This window comes from Schistocerca gregaria, chromosome 1 (assembly GCF_023897955.1).
Source record: "Schistocerca gregaria isolate iqSchGreg1 chromosome 1, iqSchGreg1.2, whole genome shotgun sequence".
In the NCBI taxonomy this organism is placed as follows: Eukaryota; Metazoa; Arthropoda; class Insecta; order Orthoptera; family Acrididae; genus Schistocerca; species Schistocerca gregaria.
The window spans coordinates 147760868-147775009 of record NC_064920.1 but is presented as its reverse complement, the minus strand read 5'-3'; the positions used below and the strand labels follow the sequence as shown (position 1 = coordinate 147775009).

The 14142-nt window shown below is 43.2% G+C and overlaps 1 pseudogene; it reads right to left on the bottom strand.

Moving 5' to 3' along the window:
* Positions 1-215: 215 nt before the first annotated feature.
* Positions 216-333, bottom strand: LOC126290815 (5S ribosomal RNA; annotated as a pseudogene).
* Between the last annotated feature and the right edge of the window lie 13809 nt (positions 334-14142).

Below are 14142 nucleotides of genomic sequence, written 5' to 3'. Positions count from 1 at the left end.
CCTTGACTATAGTGCACTCGGTCTTCAGGTCACAAGTGGCCCATCGGGACCATCCGACCGCCGTGTCATCCTCAGCTGAGGATGCGGGTAGGAGTGGTGTGTGATTAGCACACCCCTCCCCCGGTCGTTATGATGGTTTTCTGTTACCGGAGACGCTACTATTCGGTGGAGTAGCTCCTCAATTGGCATCACGAGGCTGAGTGGCCCCCGAAATATAGCAACAGCGCATGGCGGCCCAGATGGTCACCCACTCAAGAGCTGGCCTCGCACGACAGCGCTTAACTTCGGTGATCTGACGGGAACCGGTGTATCCACTGCGGCAATGCCGTTGCTCTTGACCATAGTAATAGCCACTAATGAAAGTAGCGGCGACTGGTAATGTATTAGTTATATGGATGACTAATTAGCTTAGGTAGTTGGTTATGGTACATAATTATTGTATTGTGTTTGGAATAAAGATTTTTTTGCAAAAAAGGTCAGGGTTTAGATTTTGCGAAGCATTTCATTTAATTTTCTCTGGCAGAGTGCATGATGTTAGCTGTTATAGGAGGAGCAAAGGCCTGCTGGTACGCACATTGCGAGGAAGTTTAATGAACTATGTAGGTGCGTAATTACCACTTATTTACCACTTGGAGTGCACTTCTGAAAACGTCGCTGCATTAAAGACACTTGGAAAACACTAATCCTATCATTCCATATGACCAATGGATAATAACATGCCGATCATCATTAGCCTGCAAAGATTTTTGAACTTAAGGAAAGGCAACATGGACGTGCAGTTGCTCACACATGAAGACTGAAACCCACCGGTTCATCTAAAGCCTAGTTCATCCCTTTCCATTAATAAATGAATCATCAAAGCAAGCTAGGAAGTCATGGCGAAAAGAGTCATGAAATTTGACTCAGAACACAAAGTATAAAGAGAATTGTGCCCGACTGAAGACCGAATTCGGGTCCATCTGAATTTACATAAAGAAATGGTGAAATCACAGCTCGCGAGTGTTCCGCACGGCTTCTAACTACGGACTTTAATCTTTGTAACGAAACTTAGAATGGAACTAACTCCCAACCAAAAATCCTTGTCTACGTGTGTACAGAAACAGCACGTCATAGTTACTTGATCACAAAACAGCGACTGCAGCTGCCATCGGACTCAGCCCTGTAAGGTCTATCTAAAATCAAAACTGCGTCTCGTTTGCGAGCTGAGAGCGATATATACTCCTGAATACTGCCAGTTATTACAGTATAAACAGGAAAACGAAACTCGGGGCTTCTATAGACTTGAAAGTAAGCTATGAGAGGGAGCGTGACGCTTTCATAAACAAGATTTTAACGTATGGTGGAACTTGGGTTTATCGTTTTGATCCAGAGTCCTAAAAAGAAGACACAATATGAGAGGAAACCGGCTCACCTACTTGAAACTCAGAACGCAAGAATCAGTAGGAACAGCAACGTCGACCTTTTTCTGAGACACCCAAAGTGTCTTCTATTGTGATTATTTGGAAGATCAGGGTACAATTAACAGTGCCTACTAGGACATGTTAATGAACAAAATAAAACAACGAATGGAGCAAAACGTCGCGGATCTCAAAGAAACTGAACGATATTGTTCCACGACAATGTTCGCCGTCACACCACCCAGCTCACCCAAGAAAACGTCGAAAAAGTCCGGATTTAACTCCCTCAGATTTTCATTTGTTTGGTCCACTCAAGGAGGCACCACATGGAAAACAGTTCAGCAACGACAAGAAAGTCAAAGAATTTGAATGAAAGAGGCTCAGACAATATGGCGAATACTTCTTTGCGTCAAGCATAACAAAAGTAGTTCTTCGCGTGACGAGAGTGTTAATATTGCTGGGGATTATATTGAAAACTACTACAAGTCTCATTCAGTAAAAATACACGACTTTTTCCTTCATCATTTTGCCTTTTTAATGATTGAATGTCCCTTGCACTATCGTGCACATTTATTGATCATCTTTAGACTTAAAATCATAAATAAATAAACATACAAGCCGACAAAGTAGAAAAAAGTACTTAAAATGTCAAACAAAGGAAATTCGACGTTGGAATGTCAACAGTAAAAGGACGAACGTTGAGTTGTAGACTGGTATTACAAAAAGACAATTACACATTTAGCTTTCATCAATGCCTTCGTCAGAATAGGAAACAAACGCGCGCGCGTGCGCACATACACACACACACACACACACACACACACACACACACACACACATACATTCATACATACATTTACAGAAGCAAGCACACTTCTCACACACACATGTAACGCAAACGCACATGGCAAACATGCGTGAGCCGTGGATGTATCACGTTATGCGTTGGATTAAACCTTGGTTGCTATTCTGTGTTAGTCTCCCGCGGTTATTGCGATTATGCTGTTATCCTCTCTCTCTCTGCGAGTGGCAGTAACAGTGTGTATACACTCCTGGAAATGCAAAAAAGAACACATTGACACCGGTGTGTCAGACCCACCATACTTGCTCCGGACACTGCGGGAGGGCTGTACAAGCAATGATCACACGCACGGCACAGCGGACACACCAGGAACCGCGGTGTTGGCCGTCGAATGGCGCTAGCTGCGCAGCATTTGTACACCGCCGCCGTCAGTGTCAGCCAGTTTGGCGTGGCATACGGAGCTCCATCGCAGTCTTTAACACTGGTAGCATGCCGCAGCGTGGACGTGAACCGTATGTGCAGTTGACGGACTTTGAGCGACGGCGTATAGTGGGCATGCGGGAGGCCGGGTGGACGTACCGCCGAATTGCTCAACACGTGGGGCGTGAGGTCTCCACAGTACATCGATGTTGTCGCCAGTGGTCAGCGGAAGGTGCACTTGCCCGTCGACCTGGGACCGGACCGCAGCGATGCACGGATGCACGCCAAGACCGTAGGATCCTACGCAGTGCCGTAGGGGACCTCACCGCCACTTCCCAGCAAATTAGGGACACTGTTGCTCCTGGGGTATCGGCGAGGACCATTCGCAACTGTCTCCATGAAGCTGGACTACGGTCCCGCACAACGTTAGGCCGTCTTCCACTCACGCCCCAACATCGTGCAGCCAGCCTCCAGTGGTGTCGCGACAGGCGTGAACGGAGGGACGAATGGAGACGTGTCGTCTTCAGCGATGAGAGTCGCTTCTGCCTTGATGCCAATGATGGTCGTATGCGTGTTTGGCGCCGTGCAGGTGAGCGCCACAATCAGGACTGCATATGACCGAGGCACACAGGGCCAACACCCGGCATCATGGTGTGGGGAGCGATCTCCTACACTGGCCGTACACCTCTGGTGATCGTCGAGGGGACACTGAATAGTGCACGGTACATCCAAACCGTCATCGAACCCATCGTTCTACCATTCCTAGACCGGCAAGGGAACTTGCTGTTCCAACAGGACAATGCACGTCCGCATGTATCCCGTGCCACCCAACGTGCTCTAGAAGGTGTAAGTCAACTACCGTGGCCAGCAAGATCTCCGGATCTGTCCCCCATTGAGCATGTTTGGGACTGGATGAAGCGTCGTCTCACGCGGTCTGCACGTCCAGCACGAACGCTGGTCCAACTGAGGCGCCAGGTGGAAATGGCATGGCAAGCCGTTCCACAGGACTACATCCAGCATCTCTACGATCGTCTCCATGGGAGAATAGCAGCCTGCATTGCTGCGAAAGGTCGATATACACTGTAGTAGTGCCGACATTGTGCATGCTCTGTTGCCTGTGTGTATGTGCCTGTGGTTCTGTCAGTGTGATCATGTGATGTATCTGACCACAGGAATGTGTCAATAAAGTTTCCTCTTTCTGTGACAATGAATTCACGGTGTTCTTATTTCAATTTCCAGGAGTGTAGATATTGCCACCTTGTACTATCTTTAGCCTGGCGCTTATAGTTCCAGCAGTGCGGGGTGCGATGAGTTGATCGGTTGGTGTGGAGTAGCGAGGATATTTCCGCGGCGCGTAGTTTGGCAGAGGCCGATGGCGGCTTCCACGCGGGGTCGGAGTGTTTGGTGCTGTTCCCATGGCTACGAGGTCCGTGGCTCACCGACCCTGGGCACAAAAGTTGAGTTTTGACCCAATCTACCAGAAAGTCACGACTGTTCATATTATGACGTTTGGATTTTATTGCCGGCTGTTGGGACATTCCCGCGAGCAACAATGTGTGAGTCTCCCAGTGTGACCGAGCGGTTCTAGGCGGACCCTCTGAACTTCTGAGCGCCCTTGGGTGTACCGCCCTTTCCTGTTTATTCTTGTTCTTTGTATGGCTTGTAGCCGATGTTTAGATTAAGGATGTTTTGCCCTTAAGGCGTCAGATAGTTTGGGCCTTCAGCATAATTTAAGAACTGTTATATGTAAAGCCTTTGGCATTTTTTAAAATTAATGTTACTGAGTCTTAAGTGTTGGGCCTTCACCGATTTTGAATTTAAGTAGGTTGCCCTTAAAGTGTCAGATTCCTTGGACCTTCGGCCTAGTTAAGGATCTGTTTCAAGATACAGCTTTTCCTTTTAAATTTCTGATTTTGGTTGAGCTTTAGGTTATTGGATTTCAGCCATTTTTAAATTAAAGTGGTCTTTCCCTTAATGCATGAGAGTGTACGGCGCATTCAGCCGCTAATTAAGTTCCAAAACTAAAGATGTGTTTTCTTTAATTATCTTGGCTCTTGTAATGTTTGATCAAATAAAAGGTTGTATGTTCGAGTGTAACTGAGAGCCGCTTATTTGGCCCCTTTCCGCAACTTAAACTACCTGTTCTGTCCTACGGGTTTAGCACGGCGTCTCAACATACTGAAACAAGCTATGGGCAAACAAGAAGGGAACTATTATGTGGTTTTTGGATTTCAGAAATGATTTCGACACTGTCGACCTTGATATTGTACTAGCTAGACTCAAAAGTCAAACATTCCTTCAAGTGCAGTACATTTGTTCCACTCATACCTTATGTAACGCCTTCAGTGTGTAACGATAGGAACAAGAAGGTTGCAATGGAAGATTGTCGAAACAGGGGACAGTGTTGGGCCCATTACCTTTCTCGTTATATATTAATGGTGAGTCGACCATTATCTCCCATTGCAGATATCGTTTATGTGGGAACGATCGTGAGTTAAACCAAGGTGGAAGCACGACATATCTGCGCACAGACATCCAGAACGTAAATACTGCATTTCTAGCTTTATTAGAATAGGCGCAGAAAGTAGGTTTTCAAACTTTTTTTTCTTTGTTGGGTCATCAGTCTTCTGACTGGTTTGGTGTTTCTAACCACGAATTCCTCTCCTGTACCAACCTCTTCATCTGAGAGTAGCATTTGCAATCTATGCCCTCAATTATTCGCTTGATGTAGTCCAATCTCTGTATCCCTCTCCAGTTTTTACCCTCTACGGCCCACTCTAGTATCCTGATGTCTTAACAGACATCCTAACATACTAAGATTATGCCCCTGCTTTTTGTCAGTGTTGTCCATTCATTCCTTTCCTCACCGATTCCCATAAGAACTTCCTCATTCCTTATCAGCTCCCCTAACATGTCTCAACATTCTTCATAGCACCACATCTCAGAGGCTTCTATTCTCTTCTTTTCCTGTTATCCCATCGTCCATGTCTCACTACCACACAATACTGTGTTCCAAATGTACATTCTCAGGAATTACTCCCTCCAGTTAAGGCCGATGTTCGATACTAGAGTTCTCTTGGCTACAAATGTCATTCTTTCCAGTGGTAGTCTCCTTTTACGTCCTCCTTGCTCCACCAGCCATAAGTTATTTTCCTGCCTAGATAGTACATTTCCTTAACTTCATCTGCTTCTTGACTATTAGCCCTTATGTTAAATTTCTCATTGTTCTTATTTCAGATGCGTCTCATTAGTTTCGTGTTTCTTCGAGTTACTTTCAGTCCATATACCTTACTCGTTAGACTGTTCACTTCATTCAACAGATATTATACTTCCTTTACTCTTTCACTGTGGACAGCAATGTCACCAGCGAATCGTATTGTTTATACCCTTTCACCTTGAATTTTGATTCCACTCTTCAACTTTTCCTTTGTTTCTGCCATTGCTTCTCCGGCGTATGATTGAGCCTTCGGGGCGAAAGACTGCGTCTCTTTCAAACCAAATGGCTCCTTGCACTATGGGACTTAACAGCTGAGGCCATCAGTCTTCTAGAACTTAGAACTACTTAGACCGAACTAACCTAAGGACACATCACACACTTCCATGTCCGAGGCAGGATTCAAACCTGCGACCGTAGCGGTCGCGCGGTTCCAGACGGTAGCGCCTAAAACCGCTCGCCCACCCCGGCTGGCACTACGTCTCTATCTTACACAGTTTTTAATCCGAGCATTTCGCTCTTGGTCTACTATTCTCATCTTCCCTCTTGGTTCATGTACATACTGTGAATTACCCTCAATTTCCTACAGCTTGCTCCTATTTTTCTCAGAATTTCTAACATCTTGCATCATTTAACATGGACGAACGCTTTTTTCAGAACGATAAAACCAATTAAAGTGTCCTGATTTTTCTTCTGTCTTGCTTTTTCCTTTCCTAAAGCCAAACTGATCCTCATCTAACAGATTCTCAATTTTCTTTTCCATTTTTCTGTATATTATTCTTGTCAGTAACTTGGATGAATAAGCTGTTAATCTGATTGTGTGATAATTCTCGTACTTGTCCGCTCTTTCAACCTTCGGAATTGTATCAATGATGTTTTCCCGAAAATCAGATGGTGTCTCACCATACCCATACAGATCACATAATATAAGTAGTCGTTTTGTTGCCACTACCCCTAATGATTTTAGAAATTCTGATGGCATATTATCTCTCCGTTCTGCCTTATTTGACCTTAAGTCCTCCAGAGCTGTTTCAAATTCTGGTTCTAATATTGGATCCCCTATCTCTACCGAATCGACTCCTGTTTCTTCTTCTATCACGTGAGACAAATCCCTCCGTCTCACAAAGGCCTTCAATGTACTTCCTCGACGTATCCTTTCTCTTCTATCCTTTCTCGCCTAGCTATTTCCTCTTAGTTTCCCTGCATTGCCTACTCATTTCATTCCTAAGTGACTTGTATTTATGTATGCCTGAATTTCCATGAACATTTTGTGGTTCCTTCTTTCCTCAATCAGCTGAAGTATTTCTTATTTTGCTCATGGTTTCTTCACAGCTACCTTCTTGGTACCTATATTTTCTTTTCCAACTTCTATGATTGCTCTTTTCAGAGATGCCCACTCCAACTCAACTGCCTACTGATCTATTGTTTATAGCAGTGCGTATGGCCTCAATGAACTTCAAGCGTATTTCTTCATTCCTGAGTACTTCAGTATCCAATTTCTTTGTTCATTGATTCTTCCTGACTAGTCAAGTTTCAACTTGCTATTTATTACTATTAAAGTATGATGTGAATCTACATTCGCTCCTGGGTACTCCTTACAATCCACTATCTGATTTCGGAAAGTCTGCGTGACCATGATGTACTGTAACTAAAATTATCGCGTATCTCCCAGCATTTCCCAGTATATCTCCTCCACTTGTGATTCTTGGACATTCACTAGAGCTATCTGAGATTGACTGCAGAACTCAGCCTTTCTCATCTGTAACAAGCCCATACTCTCCCGTTACCCTTTCTTCTATTCCTTCCCCCACAATCGCATTCCAATCCATGATTTTCAGATTTTCATCTCCGTTTACGTACTGAATTACCCCTTCAGTAGGCTCATATACTTTGTCTGTCTCTTCATCTTCTGCATGCCACGTTGGCATGTACACCTGAACTGTCGTTGTCGGTGCTGGTTTGATGTTTCTGATGAGAACAATCCTATTACACACTCTCCACCCTAACTATCTACTCATAACCAATTTTACTCCGTTATAAAATTTTCTGCTGCTGTTGATAATACTCATATGACGACAAATCCTTGTCTTCCTTCCATTTCACTTCACTGACCCCTACTATATCTAGATTTAGCCTTTCTATTTCTCCTTTCAGATTTTCTAGCTTCTCTACCACTTTCAGTCACATGACATTCCATGCCCCGACTCGTAGAACTTCTAAAACGCAAGCAATCCTAGTCGCCCACGAAAGACTTGTTACTCCACAGCGTAGAGAATCTCTTGTATCCTTAATATTCAACAGTAGAGAAATCGTCTTTTCTTCCTCTGCAATGAATTTTGGGAGCATTCTGGCCTATCACCTAGCCTGGACTCATCACACAACAGCAGGTTGTGAGAAGGTCTCAGCATCACTTTATTCACTGCAGAAATATAAGAATGTATTTCCGCTCGAGCCTAAGAAGAAACTCGTAGACTCACTAATACTTCAAATCATTGATTTCGGCGATCCTACTCTCCAAGAACTTTCCTACTAGGTGACAATTATTGAACTACATGGGAAAAAAGTAAATTAGTTACAAACTAGGGTGTACACACACTCTATTCAACACGTATACGTCAATACATATATTCAGATTTAGGTTATGATATGTTCAATATGCCTGTCATCATTGGCGACGACGTGGCACAGACAATAACCGAAATGCTGGATGGCCCGCTGAAGTGGCGGAATGTCGATGCTGTCGATAATCTCCTGAATGTTTCCAGCTCAACAGTAACTTTGGGGTTATTGCTGTACACCTTATCTTTAACACAGCGCCACAAAAAGTAGTCGCATGTGTTCAGATCCGGAGAATACGGCGGTCAATCGAGGCCCATGCCAGTGGCCTCTGGGTACCACACACCCAGAATGCGGGACCGAAAGTGCCCCTTCGAAACATCAATCTCCTGCTTCGGTATGGTCGAGTTCCGTCTTGCAAGAACCACATCTTGGCGAAATCAGGGTCACTTTGGATATTGTCGATGAAATCATTTTCAAAACCTTCACCTACCGTTCAGTAGTCGCCATACCATCAAGGAGTGTCTCACCGACTATTCCATGACTGGACACTGCACACTACGCAGTCAGCCATTGAGGGTGAAGAGACTTCTCGACAGCGTAATTCGGATTCTCAGTCCTTTATTTTGCGCCAATTTTGCTTGTTGACGAACCCATCCAAATGGAAGTGGGCTTCGTCGCTAAACCAAACCGTGTCCACATCAAAATTCTCATCATGCACTGTGCCCAAACGTGAATTTCTGAACGCCCTAATGCAAGCCGCTCATAAGTTATGGCGATTTTATTTCATATACTGTAGTTGAATAATTGTGACCCTGTATAAGAGCTCATGTCGGTTGGAACTGGCGAGGAGTGCTGGTGTGCCATACATTTGTGATGTACGGTATTTAGACCATGTTACTACTGCCTATGAACCGTTATCACGGCTAGGTGCCGGTAAGTGTATATGTTAACATACCTCATGTCTCTTCTCATTCATTGCACTCCTTCCTATTTACCTTCAACCCTTACATTACTGTCCTAACAACACAGCAAAAATACTAGTTCTGAACAAAGTAAAATACTCTCTGTACCATTACACAACACTGCCATGTTCTACAAATTTTTGTATCAGGAGCCTGCGCGCTTTCAAAAAATAAAATGAAATGTGTTGTGGTGTGGCCCCCAAGTACGTATCCTCTGACTCAAAGTTGCAATAATAAAAGTGTGGTCTGGTTTCGTTGTGTAGGGGTTGGGATATATAGTTGCCGCATTAAAGGCCAAATACTGCTGAATCTACTGAATACGGTAAGAATATACACGTGAATCGAATGGTCGAAGATTCCTCTCACTCGGCATTTGCAAATTTTGGATGTGGTACAGAATTTTATAAATGAAAGATAGCAATAAAAATAAAATCTGCATGTACTATCTTAACGACATTAAATGATGAGTACGATGGTAGACGTACTTTTGAGAATGCGGTATATTTCTGCAAAACACTTATTGGTGTCGATGGTCTAGCAATAAAATACAAAATATGTTGAATAACAGGGAAAGAATAGATTCCTATTGCGCGTAATTAGTTATGAACAACAACATAGCTCACGAGATATTCACTTCAAAATGCACACTGCGTCTTCACTGCAGAAGTCACGGAAATCACACAAGATCACAAGTCGGCACTCCGAAATATTTCTATCTCTCGCGACCACGCACAAACTGCTCCACTGTCCGAGTCTTTCTCCCGCGACCATGCATCCCTCGCGCCGCACCCTTCCAGCACCTCCCGTGTCCACTGCCGTCCTCCCTCGCGCCACATCATCCGGAAACTGCCCCTCCATTCACTGTGGTAGCCACCTCCCTTAGTAACGAGCGCTGTGATTGGCTGGGGCGCTCCCTCCATGTCTCCAAGACAATGTACACTCACAAACATATTGAGACACATCCCAAATACTGGATTTACATTTAAATAATTTGAAATTAAATAAATATTCCTACGACTGGACGATAAACACGCTCTAACATACATTATTAAATATATGACTAAATTAAATAAACATATATCAAAGTAATAGCAAGCAAATGTTGGCCAGTAGCCTAATGTCTCTGTGCTTTCTAAAACACAGTAAATATTTGACCAATTTCTTCGTAAATAGTATATATCGGATATAAACAAAGAGATAAACGAAGAAATATATTTATAAGTATTCTGCTACCGTTTTTTCGTGTAACTGTGGAGTGCTTGTGGCCTGATGCGAACGATAGTTGCTTGGTTCAAATGGCTCTGAGCCATATGCGACTTAACTTCTGAGGTCATCAGTCGCCTAGAACTTAGAACTAATTAAACATAACTAACTTAAGGACATGAACTAATTAAACATAACTAGCCTAAGGACATCAGACACATCCATGCCCGAGGCAGGATTCGAACCTACGGTCGCTCGGCTTCAGACTGTAGAGCCTAGAACCGCACGGCCACTTTGACCAGCGAACGATAGTAATCGACCAGTTTGACCTGCAACAACTCACGTATTAATCAAGTTAAATGACTGTAATGAATACCAATTTAGGTTTACACTAATAGCTTTCTAAAGAAATATAGATCGACGAACTCAGAAGAACCGGTTAGATTTTGGAAATTCGTTGGTGGGGTGTTACTTATATAAATTATTGTCAAAAACTTTAAACTGATAAATATATTGAAAATCTGATTACACCATCAGAATTGTCATGAAAATAATGGTAATGTACATGTTTCTTTTTGAGGTATCATAATTCATCTGGCTACTACTAATTTTTATACGAACTGTGAAATGTCTCCCATTAAGATTTCATCTTTGGCAATCCCCCCGGCATGTCTCCTTTTTCAGTACAGAGTCACCAGGGAATTCCCAGCCACGCAGGTGAACCGGCCAATGTGTGGAATCGCACGGTTGCTAACGCTCGGCAACACGTAGTTGCTGCCGGGCCGTGACCTGCCGAAAGGCCCCAGATCGGCCACGCCAACTCTGAACTTAGAATATCTTCAGGGCACCACGACTTGCTCGCTACGTCACAAACATATGGTGCTATCTTTCTCAAAATATTATAGAAGTTAAAATCTTTTCAAACTTCGAAAGATAGCTAATGGATCACTTGCTATCACAACAGCTATCTCTTCTAGCAGCTCACTCTCATGAACCCTCCTTTCCCCTGCACTTTTCTCTCCCCTTCTCTGCTGAAATCCTCATTTTTCCCAGCAGCCATTGTCACTTCAGCTTCAGTCCTCTCCTCTTTCATTATCTCTTCCTCTACTTTTATTACGAAACAAGGCTTCAAAACTGCTAAAATAATAAATATCTTTTAATGTCCCATTATTTCATTATTATTTTTATTGTTACTATTACTATTATATTGCAAACTGTTGCTTTTGTTTATAATTCAAATGAAGATACTATTTTGAAGCTTATAATGTAACAAAAATTAATAAAATTCTTAATTCCCCCATTATTTCATAATCATTGTTTGTGTTAAAGTATTATTATTGTCAATAATCATTTTTATTAAGATTGCAAATTAGTAGTATTGTGATTGGTACGAAACTATTTTTGTTTCTCTTGTTCCTGGTCAGATGTAAGACTGGGCCTTAGGACCCTCACATCGTCAGTCTTAACAAGTAAATAAAAAACAAACTGGCTAGGTGCGAGTAGGAGTCGCGCACAGGTGGTACTGTACGGTCCTACTTACATACACAGGTATTTCATACATTCCAGAAATCAAGAATCTCCACGTTGATACTCGCACAATTACATCCCAGAGATTCCAAGATATTCGAGAAAGTTTTGATTTCGAGTTTGAAGTCAGGTAACAAACGTTTGTTTCGTGTGTTCTAATTACAGATAAATGATTTTCTAGTATTTCATCTTTACTTGTAATGTGAAAGGTTGCTTCATGCCAAATTTTATTCTAGTTCAGCAGAAAGTACCCTACATGGTGTACTGAGTGAGTTTGGGTGTATCAAAATATGTGACATTAATTGTTGTATCTTTTGATTGCATTAACTTAGAAGGTTGATTTTTTTAGACTACAAAAGTACTACAGATCTCAGTACGTGACTTCAATTTCTACTTGATACATCTATCCGTTTCTGAGAAAAAGGGGTTTTAACAGACGGTGGGAGAGACAGAAAGTGTGGTAACAAACGACAATTGTTTTATAGTTATAAATTAATAATTTTCGTATTTTTTCCTTTGTTTGTGCTGCTAGACCTTGCTTCCTGCGAAATGTCATGATTTTAGGTCAATGGAAAGCACCCGGTAAGCCTTCATGAGTGAGTTTGCGAGTATATGACATAAATTGCTGTATCTTTTTGTTACAGTCACTAAGAAGCATACATTTATCACATAGACAAGGCGCCTTAGACATTAATATGCGACACAAATTTCAACTTGATACGCCTAACCTTACAGAGAAAAAGGGGTCTAAACAGAAGGATAGACAGATAGTCAGATAGCAAGTACCAGTATTTACGTGTGATAGACTTATGAACTGAAAATTTTCGGATTTTGTCTTTAGGTTGCTCTGTGAAACCATGCGTCACGCCAAAATTTCGTGATTCTGGACCAGCGGGACGTACCATATACATTTTGGTGAGAGTTCGCGAGTTTCAAAATGTGTGACATTAATAGCCTTAGCTTACGGATGCGTTGGCTTTGAAGTTTCAATGGTGCACATCGCCAAGGGACCATAGGCCTTAGTACGTGACGTAAATTTCAACTTGATACATCTACCGGTGTAAGTAGGCTGTTTAGGTTTTTTTAATGGTAACACCACGTAGCACTCTGTATGAAAATCACTGGCTGTGCTGTGTGCAGTCTGTGGCTAGTTTGCATTGTTGTCTGCCATTGTAGTGTTCGGCAGTTGGCTGTTAACAGCGCATAGCGTTGCACAGTTGGAGGTGAGCCGCCAGCAGTGGTGGATGTGGGGAGAGAGATGGCGGAGTTGTGAGAGCAGATGATCTGGACAGAGACAGTAACTTTGTAAGACTGGACGTCATGAACTGATATATATATATATATATATATATATATATATATATATATATATATATATATATATATATATATGATTTCCATACAGAGTGCTACGTGGTGTTACCATTAAAAAAAACGTAAACAGCCTACTTACAGCGGATCTGAGAAAAATAGTGTTTAAGAGTCGGACAGATAACGAAGTCATCCTATAATGGTTCCGTTATTACCGATTGAAGAACGGAACTCTAATAAATATGTCCTACATTATAGACATCAGTCACTGAAGTGTTTCAGTGAGGTACGACACCAGATTTCCTCCCTCCCTGCCTCGTTCACCACGCCTATATTTACCGAAGCAAGTGTGTCGAGTGCAGTGTATCGGCGGACAACTGGGGGAGCTCTCCACCGGACACATTCAGTGCGAGCTCGGACACCCTCGGCAATCGTTGGTGCCGCTAATTGCCTGGTGGTGGCCTTGGCGTGATTGATGCGGGCAGCAGCGCGTCAGCATTTCAATTGCAGCCGGCGCGCCGGGCGGCGTCGTTTGATTTACAGCCTGCTGCTGCCGCTACCCGCGGGACGCGCGACGTGTCTACACCAGCCGCGCTCCCCAGTAGCAGTCGCTGCCGCGTCCCATCTGCCTGATTGCCTGCGCGATTACCGCTCCGGCCTGTACGCCGATGGACGCATCATACACACACTCTGCCGCCAGTTGCCCAAAATACTTCTACACTCGTTGCTACGGTCCCCGACGACCAT